The sequence below is a fragment of the Macrotis lagotis genome, chromosome 2 (genome assembly GCF_037893015.1).
Source record: "Macrotis lagotis isolate mMagLag1 chromosome 2, bilby.v1.9.chrom.fasta, whole genome shotgun sequence".
NCBI classification, from domain to species: domain Eukaryota; kingdom Metazoa; phylum Chordata; class Mammalia; order Peramelemorphia; family Peramelidae; genus Macrotis; species Macrotis lagotis.
Genome location: NC_133659.1, coordinates 256,066,891 through 256,082,675, shown reverse-complemented (window position 1 = coordinate 256,082,675; position 15,785 = coordinate 256,066,891). Strand labels below are relative to the sequence as shown.

General features: G+C 40.9%; 1 protein-coding gene and 1 pseudogene across 1 annotated transcript in view; one reads left to right on the top strand and one right to left on the bottom strand.

Moving 5' to 3' along the window:
• The window catches only part of FIGNL2 (fidgetin like 2), a 54,955-nt gene extending 45,703 nt beyond the window's left edge, over positions 1-9,252 (bottom strand). Inside the window, exon 1 of the mRNA XM_074225896.1 lies at positions 9,179-9,252. The gene's annotated coding sequence lies outside the window, so the exon portion shown is untranslated. The remainder of the gene's footprint in view (positions 1-9,178) is intronic.
• Positions 2,456-2,814, top strand: LOC141512191 (small ribosomal subunit protein eS17-like; annotated as a pseudogene).
• Positions 9,253-15,785: the final 6,533 nt, after the last annotated feature.

Here is a 15,785-nt window from a genome sequence, read left to right as displayed (position 1 = left end):
ATCTTTCCCTCCCTCTACCCCCAACTTACCTCTCTTCTGAACTTCCCCCTTTTCTGAAGGGTACCACTATCCTCTAACTCTCCTCTGTTGTCATATTCCATATCTTATTATGCCTTATACCACCTACATATCCAACGCAATGTCAATTCTTTTCAATTCAACTTCAACAACATCTTTCACATCTGTTCCCTTCTCACATGGCCAGGACCCAGGCCCTCAATGTGTGTCACACTGACTTAATACAAAAAAGTTTCCTAAAGATTGTCTTTTCCTCAAGACTTCCTAGTCTTTGGTCCATCTTCTACATGGTAGCCAAAGTAATTTTGCTGAATTAGAGATTTCCTTAATCAGAGATCTCAAAAAGCTCCAGTAACTTCCTATTATCTCTAGGATAAATTACCAACTCCTCTGTTTGGCTTTTAAAGTCCTTCATAGGGGCGGCTAGGTGGCACAGTGGATAAAGCACCGGCCCTGGAGTCAGGAGTACCTGGGTTCAAATCCGGTCTCAGACACTTAATAATTACCTAGCTGTGTGGCCTTGGGCAAGCCACTTAACCCCATTTGCCTTGCAAAAACCTAAAAAAAAAAGTCCTTCATAATTTGAGATCAACTTAACTTCGCAGTTTCATTATACATTTTTCCTTTTCCTAAACTCTACTGTCTAGCCAAACTTTCTTTTTTTCTCATACTCAGGATTACAGCTTTCATTTCTGTGTCTTCTTAGCTCCACCTCCTACAAAATTTCATTACAGTTCAAGAAATTCCTTTTACAAGAGGTCTTTACTAATCCCTCCAATTGCTAGTACCCTCACTTTATTGAATTTATTTTGTATTTTTTCTGGATGTACTTAATGTGTATATTTATATGGAGTTAGTTACCACGAGCTTCAACAATCTCTCCCATAGAGGCTATTACAGTTACTATTACTGTAACTTTAAGAGACTTTGGAATCTTGCTGAGTGATAAGTTTAAACTCTCATCGAGAAGTCAGTGATGAGTGAAAGTACGTGCCCATGAGATTTAACTTTGACTTAGGAGGAATCTGTGAGAAGATGAAGAGCCTGAACTGTCATCTGTAAAGACAATGAGTTTTAATCATCATCAATGAAGAGACAAAAAGATTGTCATTCTGAAGTTACCTGTATGGGACTACAGAGACTATGAGAATGGAGGAGAAAAAACTGATTCCCTGAGAGAAGTAAATTTAGTTCTTTTTTTTTGTGAGTAAAGAAGAAAGAGACTTGAGATGTAATTTTGGGAAATGATGGATGGATTGTGTTTCACAAGTGAGAAGTCAAGGGCAAAAGAGATGGCTAGAAGTGATTGTCTATGATCTTCACAGCTAAAACACTGTAAATAAGTTGTCATTACGTTGATATTCATTGCAATGTTAATAAATTGTCACTGATATTTATTTAAGCCCAGAGTAGAAGAGGTTTGAGATAGAATGAGAAGTGAGCAATTGCTTATGGAAAAAGAGATTTTTTTCTAGTTTCTTAAATGCATAATATTTGATTGGGATTGAAGCTCAGAGTTAATTAGTAAATTTGCCTGAGATCCTTTTCTCCCTAGCAGTATAGGTTAAAGTTAGTTTTTCCCTAAGAGGTGACAAAGGTTAGGACTTGATTAGCAGGGGCGGGAAGGAAGGGAAAGTTCAAGCTGTGTCTTTGAATGCAGTTTCTGGAGATTCTCTGGCTATATAGATGTGACTTCTTGGTGATGTAGGAGCATAAAAAGATGGTAATCTTCATTGGGTGGGGACTTTTTCAGACTTGATGAATATCTCGAAACCATGTCAATCACCACACCAGGCTTTGATGACATGACATGTTTTTATAAGGAGATGAAAGTGGTCTGCATCTATGTGGGCTAAGTGTTACTGTATTGCTGAATATCCTTTCTATGTTAGGACTAAGTAAACCTCATTTTATTAACTATTTAATGTCCTCATTTTGTTCCATCTTCAAACCTGAACTAATAAGGTAATGACTTGAATCAATCCTATTCTTAATAACTCTAAACTCCTTGGAGTAGTTTGTAGATCGTTAGGTAAATGTGAACCAACTTTTAAAATTTTGAATTTAATATGTAACAAAGATGGCTTATAAAGATCCAGACAAGACTTTTATCATGCACACAAATACTAGCCTGGAAGGGTTAGGAACAGTCTTGTACCAAGAATGATATCATTGGAAATCATGTTCAGAGGTAAGAAAACTAAAGAACAGAAAAGTTTCTTTCTCAGGACAAATAGCTAGTCAATGTATGAGGCAAGATTTGAACCCAGATCTTTAATCCAAATCCATTTTCTTATATACTAAGCCAATGTGCTCTTGCACTGAATCACTTAGTGACTGTTAGACTAGCTATTCTGTACATAAATTGTAATTCTTTTTTGAAGTGGACTGTCTTCCCTTCAAAAACCACCACTACCCTCCCACCTCTAGAGTCAATATGGATCAAATTCAGTCCAAGACCATGAAGAAGGCAACATGGGTCATCATAGAAAAGTACTACAACTACTTAGAGATTGTCATCATCACCAACAAGAAGCTCCACGACAAGATCGTGGGGTATGTTACTCATCTGATGAAGCAGATCCAGAGAGATAGCTCCTTCAAATTGCAGGAAAAGAAAAACAAAGGAAGGATAGCTATGGCACTAAGGTCTCAGTTTTGGATAAGGAGATCACTGAAGTGGACCCTGATATCAAAGAAATTTTGAAACTCTTGGACTTTAGAAGTTTTTCCAACTTGCAAATTACTCAGCCCACTGTAGGGATAAATTCCAAAACACCAAGAGGAGTTGATTAATTTTTACTTTTTACTTCTTTCCAACGAATTTGAAGAACCCACCACCCCTCGAAAAAAATGAAGTGAGCGTCACTGAAAAAAATCAAAGATTATGTATGTGGAGCTAAATACCAATATAGACTGATAATAATCTACTGATATATTTTTTCTAGTAGTAAGTCAGTTGCTATTCACCAGAGATTGATAGCAACAATTGGTAGCAACAAAATTTTGAATTTTGGCATATCCTACCAGCCTGGGGAAATTAATATGATGTTGTTCTATATTGAAGAATATCTGTCATAAGAGCCATACTAATTTCAAAGGAGAAAATGTAAGCTAGATGTCATACCTAGAGAGTAAGGTCACAACCAAATGGAAATATATCAGTCTGGAGCTTTTTCATGCCAGTGGCTCATGTGAGCTTTGTTTCACTAAAACCAATCCCTAATTACTTCAGTTGTCTGTAAAGAACTAAAGAAAAGATTGGATGTTTGATGAACTGTGAAAAGTTGGGAGAAGTTTAAATGATACAAAGATTGTCCATGTTACCATACATGGACAGCAGGAAGTGGTTGGTGCTATACAGAGTATTTCTTGTTATAGCCATGAGGGGAACAAGCATTTACTCAGTACCTACTATTTACCAGGCACTGTGTTAAGTTCTTTACAAATATTATTTTATTTAAAAGCTCTACACAGTAACTTTGGAGATGGGGGTCAAGAGAGAACCCAGAGTCAATAAATAACAGATTTTATTGGCTCAAGATAGCTGACTGCAAAGGAGCATAGTCATGCACCATATTTGTAGAATATAAGCATTAGCAAATCTTTGGAATTTGTCTGCACTGACATTTTATCACTGGAAGGAAAAAAGGAAAAAAACATGACAAATTTTAGTACTGACTGATCATTTCCCTGGATATGCAAAGGCATACACAACTACACACACACACACACACACACACACACACACACACACACACACACACACACAACTTCCATAGTTGCCAAAGTAATGTGAGAGAAATATCTTTCAATGAATAGATCTGCTGCGAGGATTCATTTTTGACCAAGGAAAGAAGAGTCTTTTGAAACCAAGTTATTTAAAGAAATGCTAACTTTGGCAGGTAATTGTGAATTGTATGTTGCCACCCTCCAGAAGATCCACAGCCTGAATGTTTCAACCAGATATCGATGTACATATTGAGAACATTTTGAAGTTTGAACAAAAATTTCAGTGGGGTCAATATGTATTTTTAATTCATTAGTAAACTCCATTACCATAGATTTTATAACATTTTTTTACTAATGTCTGGTCATGAATCATGTATACTTATTTACATGATTTGGAATCTCAGAAATTAAACAGATATAAAACTCACAAACAATGCATATCACAGTTGACAGAATTTGAAAGAATTTTACCAACTAGCTATAACATCAACTTAAAAGAATTCTTTCAGAAATAAACAAAGGTGCAAAGTCCAAGTTTATTTTCAAGGACTAGGACTTTACTGAGATGCCTTGGGATTCAAGGAACCTACCACAAATAGGAGATGTGGAGATGTCCAACTTTTTCAAGTTGCTAAATTGGATAACTTTCCAATGTATAGAGTAACACCAGAAATAGTTGGAATTCTATAAAATACAATTTATTTAAACCATCTAATGCCTATTTTAGAGTCAGTTGCAATTCCTGAGGACCTAGAAGAAAGTAAGGAAGAGTAATTAATTAAAAGGAGTTTGGTTGAGAAAAGATTGTGTCCCAGTTATAACTGGATTTACTGAGTTAGAAAAGAGCTCAGAAAGTATGCTTCCAGGGATGTTTCCACCAAGTCCAGAAACATAGTAACCTTGGTTTAGATTAAGGTGGTTCAGACAAAACTCAAACCCAGTTTAGACAAAAGTAGGGGAAGGGAAGACAAGCAATGACTTCCTTGTCCAAAAAAATCTCATTTATAGAACTCTAAGGTTGAGGGTGAAATCAGTGTACAAAGCTTAAATATAAGGAAAGGTAGAATATAAGTTCAGATATACCAATACAGAAAGGTAGGTTGATCACAAAAGAACCATCACTATTTGACCTCTGACTAAAGTAAACTTAATGATGTTCTAGAAATAGGAGAAATAGTCATATAGTCAGTTGTAGTTACTGTTGATAAATCATACACAGTGTTACTTTATACTTTTTATGTGTAAATACAGGGCTATGAATCTATTATTATAATAACTAACATTATTAAAATTACTAGTATATTATGTATTTAAATACAACTATTATTATTAATAATAATAATATTTCAATTGTTTTTCTCCTTATCTGAAAAAGCTTATCAAGGGGTGCCTTGCATTATATGATATTTATATCAGATATATCTGATATGAACGGGTGTTTGACATACTCAACAAATTGTTTTTTTCAGGGTACCAAAAAAGTTTGAGCTATAGGGAGAATATAACACTAGTTCCAATAATTTTACGTAATCTCCAATAATCTGTATCTTTAAAAGATTTAGGAATTTTGAAACACTTCATTCCTTGAGAAGTCAGTGATGAGTAGGTGAGTTTTTAACTTTGGAACATTAGAACTCTGTGAAGAAATGAAGAGTTTAAGTATCATCTATAAAGAGATAAAGTTTTAACTGTCATCTATAGAGAGATTAAGTTTTAACTATCATCTGTGAGGAGATACAGAATACTGAAACTACCTGTCATGCCTGAAGAAAGAATGAAAGAAGAGAGAGCAGCAACTTTTAAATTATAAAATAAATAAGAGGATTCTTCAACTACTTTGAATTTTCTTTTAGCAAAGTGGTAAGACAAAAGCAGGGGAAGGGAAGTGAAGAAGTGAAGAAAAGTCAAAAATAACAGTAATGGTTAAGAAATAACTTGAGCTTTGTTCTTCCTCAGAGCTAAGACATTGTAAATATAATGTCTTTGTGTTATTATTGGTTATATTGTTAATAAATTACATAGTTGGCAAATGATATTCATTTAAACCTAAGAGAGTAGGGTTTGAGACATATTGAGATAAGCAGTGGTTTATGAGAAAATAAGTTTCTCTAGTTTATTAAATAAAAAATGTTTGGCATTGGAACCCAGAATTGATTGCTTAATTAATGAGGCTGAAATTTTCAGAAATGATAAAGAAATATACAAACCTCCCCCCTCCACCCCAAACACACATTACCTTAGAATGCAAATTAGTGAGACTGACTATGATAACAAACAGGAGGCATAGTAATGGCCACTCTGTATAGGCTACATATGAGTGTTATTGATCTTACTCAAAAATGTACATGTTTGTCTCTTTGAAAGCAAGAAATGACTTAATTTGCATTTCCTTCACTTAGCACAGTGCCTGTAGAGTTGTTGCCTAATAATTATTTGATTGATTACTTGATTATAAGAAGAGCACTGAATATGGAGCAAGATATATAAGTTTTTAATCCTGATTCCAGCACTTGCTATCTCTGTGATTTCTGAGCTTCATTTCCCCACATGTAAAATGAGAATAATATTACTTGCATTGCTTTCCTTAGAGCTGTAAAGAAATAACTAGCAAAACTTTAAAGCATCATGTTGCAAATATGTTATTGTTATCACATGGAGTGTCACCTAGTCTAGTAATATTCCATCTCCTCATGATAATTCATGACTCACAATCCAGTCCATCAAGTCTCCCTTTACACACATTCGAGGAAAGGACACATATATCAGTAACTCCAGATCTCTCCTCCATCCCCATACCATTCCCAACTTCTATTTAATTGACCTGGAATCATGGAGATTTGATTTGTCTCATGGAGAGGAGGGTAGGGAGGTGTTTGATCTTATCCCATATATAAAATCCAGGGCAGAGCTAAATTCATTGGAAATAACAATACTGACTCCTGAGGTGTTACATATGAAGGCTGTCCCTGAGATTTCTGGGAAACACTTTTGTCATTTGAGGGGAAAGCATCATTTTTCTATCTCTCTTCTTTGGCCATTCCAGTGGGTATGGGACATTAGAGGCAGTGTAGCTCCTAAGGCCCAGGGAGTTGGGAACTTTTTGGAAGAGAGAAAGATTCTTTTCTAAGAGAATCCCTGGCCCTCCGGTTCAGGCCCTCAGTAGGGTTGGTTCGTCTCCAGTCCCTAGGGGACACCAGGAGCTTTCATTCAGAACCTCTGGCAGCTATCTTTCTCTTTCTGTTCCCTTTCCTGCCCCCAACAGTGAAATATTTCTGTAGATCCTGGCTCCAGTCACAGGAAACTGTAACTAATTGTGGCCTGAAGCTCTGGTTTTCTGGCTCCTCTCTTCCAATCCTTTCTTAACTGCAGCAAAAGTTTTGGGGGACAGGGGCAAGGAGAGAGGCAGGGTTCAGGTACAGGTATGTATCCACATCTGAGAATATTATTTTCTAGAGCTGTGAGGGAGATTTTAACAGGAGTCCTCCCTGTGATCACCAATTCACTGAGCCTCCCCGTCTCTTACAACCTCCTCCCTCTCTCCCTCCTTCCTAGCATTGGTTCTGGGATATGGCAGCCCCTCGCCTCGGACAACAGCCCCTGGCCCAGCCACAGGCCACCGGCCACAGCAAAACACAACACAAACATTCTTCCGTCCTCTATTCTCCTCCAAATTAGGTCTCTATGGAGACAGGCACAGGCAGCCTGACAGCCCCACAGCCTAATCCTGATTTAGTGACCATCCCCTGAACAGCCCACCCACCCCAGCAGCCTGGGCCCTGCTTCCCTCAGGCCCTCCCCTTCCTCTCTTCTCTTTTCTCTTCTCTCATTTCCCCAGCCTTCTCCTTTGATATGGGGGTAGAGGAGAAAGATCCTGAAAGCCCCTCAAAATGGGGTCCAGGATACAAGGCCAGGGGTACCCACAGGAGAAAAGGATTTTCTGCCCTTTGGCCAGAAGGGGGTGGGGGGTGGAGATGATGTGACCTTTCTGATCAAAACTGATCCATGTAAAATGAGGGGGTTGGACTACATGACCTCCAAGGTCCAATAATTATAGTTCCCCCTTTCATAGCACTTTACCTATATTATGTCATTTCATCCTCACAGCTGTGACATGAGTGCAATTTTGCCAATGAGGAAACTGAGTTGTCCAGGGAGCAAGTATGTGAAGTTAGTTTCAATTCAAGGTCCTTAGGACGCCAAGCATAGCTCTTTAGCTACTGTTTGCCTCCTGATTCTTTCCCTGCCCAAGAGTTTGGGGACCTGGTTTTGAAATTTGGCTCTCCTATTAGGCTTAGCAAATCACCCTTCTTTCTTTTTATAATTTATATAAAGAAAGGCTCTGGTTATTAGATGATTTCAAAGGTGCCTTCTAAACCTAGCTCTTACAATGCCTTCCATGTTCAATATTTGGTGGTTTTGAAGTAGTAATCTTCAGGGTTCAAATTTGGAGGGGGAGCCCCCAGAATGGATCTCCAGGTTTCTCCTGGCAAGTCAGAGAAACCTTAGGGATCTCAGAAAGCCTGGATCTACTATTTCCTTTAGTGGAGAAGAGAGCTGGGAGTGGGGAAAAGGATCTTCTGCCCCAATTATAAATACCCTGCTCTCTCTGGAGCCGGGAGTCAGGGCCTAGGAGGGAGGAAATGAACTGCAAAGAACCAGCAGCCTCCAAATATCCAAGGGCCACCAGGCAGGAGCCAGGAGGGGTTAGGGCGTTATTTAGGCAGTGGGGGCGGGGATGGACTGTGCCAGATAGTTCCTGCCTTATTCTCCTGTCACTTGAGGAGGGGGGTGGATTGAGGAGCTGTCCTGCTCCGACATCTTTCAGTCTACTTACTGTCCCCCCACCCACACCACACACACACACACACACACACACACACACACACACACACACACACTCACACACACACACTCACTCTCACAGGACTCTGGACAAAGACCTGACCGGGGTGGGAGGGGCCAGAGGGCCAGGGTCTCAGCTCATAGAGCCCCAGGGGCTCCTGCTGAACCTAGGACCCCAAAGATCCTAGCTGGCTTGGCGGCCCTCGACCCTTGGCAGGCAGAGCCAGTTGCAAATCAAGGGGGCAGCCGCGGAACCTACTTGGCAGGGGTAGCGGCGGGTGGCGTTCCGGCGTGGGGACTGCCTTCCTCGAAGGAGGTGGTGACCCTGGGCTCCCAAGCCCCAGCACCGGCCGCCTTTGCCCTTCCGACCCCATGGCCCTGCTCGGCAGAGCAGTCGAGCCCTTACCCCACCCGGCCCAAGCCGGCCCTCCAGCGTCCGGCTCTCGGACAATGCCTCCGGACTCCCCGCCCCGGCCGATCACCCTCTCTTCTCCAGTTGCCCCTGCCCCCTGCCCCCTGCTCCCTGTCCCCGCCTCAATCCGGTCCCGACCCCGGCCCGAAGCCCCCAACCCGGGCCCGCTCGTACCTCGGCATCCCGGCCCCAGTTCTAGGTGAGTGTGCGGGGGCCGGGGGGGCGTCCGGTACCGGGGCCGGGCCGGGGGCAGCGGCGCGGGCCAGGGACTGCGGGCCGGGCCGGGGGGGCGGCGTCAGCGGCGGCGGGCCAGACGCTGACCATCCTGGGGACGCTGCTGCCGCTGCCGCCGCCGCGGCTGGGAGCGGGACTGGGCAGTGGGGGTGGCCGGACAAGGGGCGGCCCCGGCTCCCCCAGCGGGCAGGACCCCCCCCGCCCCTCCCCTGCTACCTCGGGTCCCGCCCCTTTCCCCGCCTCCTCTCCCTTACCTTTACCCCTCCCTCCCTCCCCCCAACTCCTTCCAACCCTTCGCCCTCCTTCCTTTCCCTTTCCCCTCGGTTCCCTCCACTCCTTCCCTTCCCCCCCTTCTCTCCGCCCTCTCTGCTCCCTCCCCTAAGTCTCTTCTTCCTTTCCGAACCTCCTTTCTTCTCTCCTTTCCTAACCTCTCTCCCCCACCCCCACCTCCCCAGGGCTCTCCCACTCCCTCCCCTCTACGTCTCCCCCCCCTTCTCCTCTAAGATAAATTAGCCCCGAGGAAAGGGGGGAAAAAGGCGAGTGGCCAATGGTGCGTGGAGAGTTGTCCTGGCTTCTCTCTCCAAGAGCGCCCCAGCGGCGTCCCTTTTCCTCTCTCCCCTCCCCCTTCCCATCTGGGGCCTTAGGAACTAAAGATTGGGGAGACAAGGACAAGGAGAGTTGGGAGAAAGCTTCGGGAAGTAGGGGGGGCATTTAAATAGAAACGGACTTGGGGGAAAAGGCCAAAGAACAGCTGAAGGGGGACCCCTGCGCACAGGACTAGGAAGGAGTGGGTGGGGTGTGGCTGATCCTAAGCCCCTGGGTTTTCCCCTTGGACCTCCTGCCCAAGGCCTGCTGGGATCTGAGCAGGCTTCCTGGGGTGGGGGTGAGGGGCAAAGAGTCAGGTAATAGAATGAAAATCCGAAAACCCCAAACCATTCTACAGCACTCCCTCTGTACCTCCACACAACGTGAGCAAATGCATCTATTTCTAGGGAAAGGTTAGCTTTCTTCCCCCGACTGATATCTTTAATCATTAATATTTATTAAGTGCTAATTATGATAATAATAGCTTACATTTGTATCCTATTTTGTGGTTCCCCACTTCCCTTTTGATATATATATATATATGTATATATATATATATTTCATTTGGTTCCCAAAATTAACTGAATTTTTTTACCCTCATTTTACAGATGAAGAAACTGAGGCAAAGAACGGTCAAGTGATTTGCCTGCCTGAGGTCACGCAGCAAAGTAGGGGAGTTTTCAGATCTTATAACTTGAAATAAAATAGTAATATATGAAATATCAAGAGGCAGCCATGAGCAGAAATGGAAGTAAATGATGTGGTCTTAGGAAGGAATGACCACTTGGCTGAGATGGTCTAGGCAGGCTTCATGGAAGAGAATCCTAACCAGTCTCCTGACCCCAATAGGCTTCTAACCAGCCTTCTGCTTAAGACTTAAAAGTAAAAAAAAATTTTAAAAAGACTTAAAAGCATCTTACAGATCATCTCTAGCCCAAGGCCCTTAATTTTTTGGGGGGTGGGGGGAGTATAGGGAATAAGGGAACAGATTTTTTTCATCAGCCTTAGAATCCCTGGAATAAAAACTCTCCCCCACTGATCTGGCTGAACAGCCTATATACTTAGAGTTCTAGAAAATTCTCTTGGACAAAGAAAAGCCCATGATCATGCAATTAGTATGTTTTTCCTGACTCCTTTTGTTAAGCATAATAATTTCTCAAAACTATATACCTGATAAAAAGATTGATTTCTTTAGAAAGTACTCAACCTTTATAAGTCACCTTGCCAAACTAAGAAGAAATTAAGAATCATAAGTCACCTTGCCAAACTAAGAAGAAATTAAGAATCCTAGGTATCTTAACTCCATGTTAATTACAAACTCAGGAGGCTAATGATCAGGGTATTGATGTCTAACCTGTATTTTCTGTCATTTTATTGTAACTATAGGTTTAACACCTATCAATTACTCCATTTTGCCTCTCCTTTTACAAATGAGAAAAGAGACCCAAAGAGGTTAAGTGACTTGCTTAAGGTCACACTGCACATCTGGTCATAGTTACTCCTCTGCTTAGAAGGCAGCAAAATTTCCCTTTTGTCTCCTGGATAAAGTTCAAACCTAGTCTTTCTTTGAAGGCTCTCAGCACAACCTTACTATTTCAATAGGTGGAGTAACAGTCCATATACTCCCAAGTTCCCGTTAAACTGAACTAGGTTAAAAAAAAAACACACATGAAAATGTATCTGCACTCTGTCTAGAATGCCTAGTAAATTCTCGCCTATCCTTTAAAGCCCAATTCAAATGCCACCTCCTCCATGAAACCTGAACTGACCTTTGCTCCAGTGCTTCCAGTGCTTCCAGTATTCAACCCTTTACCTTCTATAGAATTCTATTTGTTCCTCTCTAATATACATGTGTTATGGCATATTTATTTTTATTTTATTAGTCACATCCTTCACTACGCTACAAGTTCTCCAAAGGTAAGGTTGTACATTGTCTAAACTTTGTATCCCGTTTGCAATCAAAACAGTGCCCTCATCAAGATATGTTTATTTTATTGCTGTGAAATTGTATGTCTTGTAGAGTCCATTCTGATATATCATTTGACAGAGAAGTCAGATGTCTAAAGTTTCAGGGAGCTCATAGATATATCCTATGAGATTTCAAAGTTAGAGCATCCCTGTTTCAACTATGCATTCAGTTAGGAAACAATCCTCACCCAAAAACTCAGCAGAGCTCCCCAAAACACCCTGATAACTCTTGGCTGAGAGTCTCTTTCCTCTCTCCCATTTATCTAATATTATTGTGTTGTAGACACACCCTTCTGCCTCAGAAACTAAACATTTCTATAAGAAGAACTCTGTATGTCAGGATTCTTGTTATAGGAGAAACTGAATCTAAAGGAAAAATGATCACACCTTTTAAAACTCTCTCCCATCTCCTCTGTTCTTTTAATCTGTCCCTCTCTATTCTTCACTATGTTCTTTCATTCCTCCTTCTTTTCTTCTCTTTTTTTCTCTCCAAGCTTTCTTTCTCCTTTTCACTTCCCTCTTTCTCTTCTCTCATCTCTCCCCTTCCCTGCTATTTCAAATTCCTTTTTACCCTTTATATGAACTACCTGAGCCAGGTGGATTTCATTGTATATTTTTTATGTTCACAGAAATAATCCATTTAAGTTTTCTGCATGATGAAAGATGGCACATTCACATACAGACATATACTAATATAGTCACACATAAAACTACAATTTATGTGTGCTTTAAGGTTTGACAATTACTTAACCTATGCTATCTTATTTGATCTCACTCATAAACACACAGATGCTGAAACATGAACACTGAACCAGAAATAGGCAAATGTACTCATAGTAGTGTGCTAGACTGTCTAACCTCATTTGAGCTCAATTCGGAGGCTCTCCTGGTCTGTGTGTGATATGTATGACTGCACTTGGAGAAAATGCACCTGTAATTGTAAGATGTGATCATCCTTTGGTCCATTGCTTTGGTCTTGATCTATAGGATGATCAAAAGCCTCATCATGGACTCAAAGCCTATATAAAGTATGGACCTGCTATGAGTTCTCCATACTGGTTGTTTTCCCTGGACCTCCTACCCTAGCCACCTTTGTTTCTCCAAAGTGGTCCCTTGTGATGGACAGACAGAGGCTGAGGCTAAAGCTGCCCCTGCCCCCTCCCATCAGATGATTAAGGGTCATTTGCTCTAGGATTGGGTATTTGTCAGCCAGGGAGGCTGGGATGATGTATTAACAGAGATTTAATGAGCTTGAGGCTAGAGGAGCCACACTTCATTTCCTGACTATTCAGCCAGGATGGTGCATAGTCTCTGTGTGTGTGTGTGTGTGTGTGTGTGTGTGTGTGTGTGTGTGTGCGCGCGCATACACATGCGTGCTGGGGGGGAAGAGTGAGGATTCAGATCCCCCACCCCCCCAACTACTGTAACCTTCTGCCTCAGAAACTAAACATATCTATAAGAAGAACTAATCCACTCTGCATGTCAGGATTATTGAGGCTCTGTTATTGGACTCTTGTTATAGGAGAAACTGAATCTAAAGATTTCAAGTGATCTCTCTCTTGAACTCTAAGAGCCTCAGTTTCGTCTTCTGTAAAGTGTGTGGGGGGGTTTAGGTTCCCTTCTATCTTTAACAGTCAATGAGCCTAAGAATTGACTCATCCTTCTTCCTCCAAAAGAGAACCCCACTCATCCAGCCCAGTGAAAGAGATAGCACAACCTCCCTTGATCATCCCTTACAACTGCTCCTCCCTCTTAGGTCAAACTTTCTCTGGTGACCTCATTGAAGATGGGGAGAGGCAGGTCACTTTTGGCCTTGGTGGATCAGCCTTTCATTCAGTTTAGGTCAATAGGCATTTATTAAGTGTCCACTATTTGCAAAATACTGAGCCAGGCCCTGGGAATACAAAGACTAAAAGGAAAAAAATCCTTTCCCTCAAGAAGCTTATGGACAAAGGATCTGTAGAGATAGAGCAGGAAACTACTTTAGAATTCACCTAATCCAATCCCTCCCTTTCATAGATAAAGCTAGGAAGGGCCTAAGAGGCTGACCGACAGAGGTTAAGTGACTATTTAAGCTTCACAAAAGTATACTGGGGAGCAGTAGCAGGGATACACATTTTTACAAATAATTAAAGACTAAGGTAATTTGGAGAGGGCAGGTCAGTGGATAGAGCTCTGGGTTTAGAGTCAGAAAGACCCCTCTTCCTAAATTCAAATCTGGCTTCAGATATTTCCTAGCTGTGTGACCCTGGGCAAGTTACTCAGCCCTGTTGGCCTCAGTTTCCTCATCTATAAAATGAACTGGAGAAGGAAATGGCAAATCACTCAAGAGAGTCAAACGCTACTGAAAAATGCCTGAATCTGAAATTTGGAGAAGGATAAAACAGTAACAGGAGTGGAGAGGAAGGGAACAAGGAGTCATAGATTAAAAGACAGCCTTACAGTATTGGTAGAAAGTACCCTGGATTAGAAGACAGAGGTTTAAATCTTCTCATGTTTGCTCCCTGTGTGATCCTGGACAAGTCACTTAACTTTTCTGGGTCTCATTTTCCTCATTTTTAAAATGAAGGAAGTTAGCCTAGATCAGTGGTTCTCAAACTTTTTTGGTTTTTAGGACACCTTTATAAAAATTCTTTAAAAATTTGTAAACCCCCACCCAAGAGCTTTTGTTTTTGTGAGTTTTGTCTATTAATAGTATATCAGAAATTAAAATGGAAAAATTATAAAATATTAATGCAATTTAACATAATAAAACCATTACATGTTAAAGTAACATTTTAATGGAAAATAATTTTCCAAAACAAAAAAAATCAATGAGAAGAGTAACATACTTCACATATTTTTGCAAATTTCTTTAATATCTAGCTAGATTGAAGACTATTGGATCTTCCTAGCAACTTCTGCATTCAATCTGTTATAATAGGTTGTTTTGATTGAAATATATGAAGAAAATCTGGTTTAACATATATTTACAATTAGAAAAGAGTTAGAAAAGAGAAGCAGTTTAATAGGTAGATAATATCTTAGTATTTTTTTTAAATAGTTTTGAAAAGGATCCAGAGCATGATTCCTGAAGGTTCAACTTTAAATCCTCTGATATTCCTTTACTCACACTTGGATACCTCAACGATATTAAGGGTCACAAAAGATCTGTAGGGTGACAAAGAATGCAGCTCCCCAGTGTTTTAATGATTTCATAATTTGCTGTGGATGAAAAAGACTCATTAACTAGTGGTAGATTATGGAATGATCAATGGCAACAAAGTCAGGTAGACTGGTCCTCAAGAACCCATAGATAGTTGCCTTTTCAGTTTCTTGGGAAACTTATCCTCTACTGGAATAACCTTTGGAGGCCCAGGGCCACCTATAGAGGATGGTGTTAGTAATTAAAAGCAGATATTTATATACATGTAAGGTCTGCAAAGCACTTTACATAGGTTGTCTCATTTGATCCTTATATCAAAATTGTGACACTATTGGTATTATTTTCACTTATTTTTATAGATGAGGAAATTAACACTGAGAAAGATTAAATAATTTGTCCAGGGTCATGTACCTAGTAAGCATCCGAAATAGAATTTGAACTCAGATCTTCCTGACCCAGAGTCTAGGAGAGGGTAGAAAAGGGAGGGTATCTCATTCTGCTGATGTTGTTCGTCCTTCATTCTTTCTTTTTTTAAAATATTTTTGCAAGGCAAATGGGGTTAAGTGGCTTACCCAAGGCCACACAACTAGGTAATTATTAAGTGTCTGAGATCAAATTTGAACCCAGGTACTCCTGACTCCAAGGCCAGTGCTTTATCCACTGCACCACCTAGATGCCCCCTTCCTTCATTCTCAAAGAGGACCAGGGAAAGACAGAGCTCCTTGGAAAGGGAAAGTAATCACCTAAAAGAGATTCTTCCCTAAGGGATTTTAGAAATTGGTGAAATTTAGAAAAGGGACAGGGAAGACAGGGAGAAAGAAATAAGGAACAAGTGCTAGTCCTAGTGAG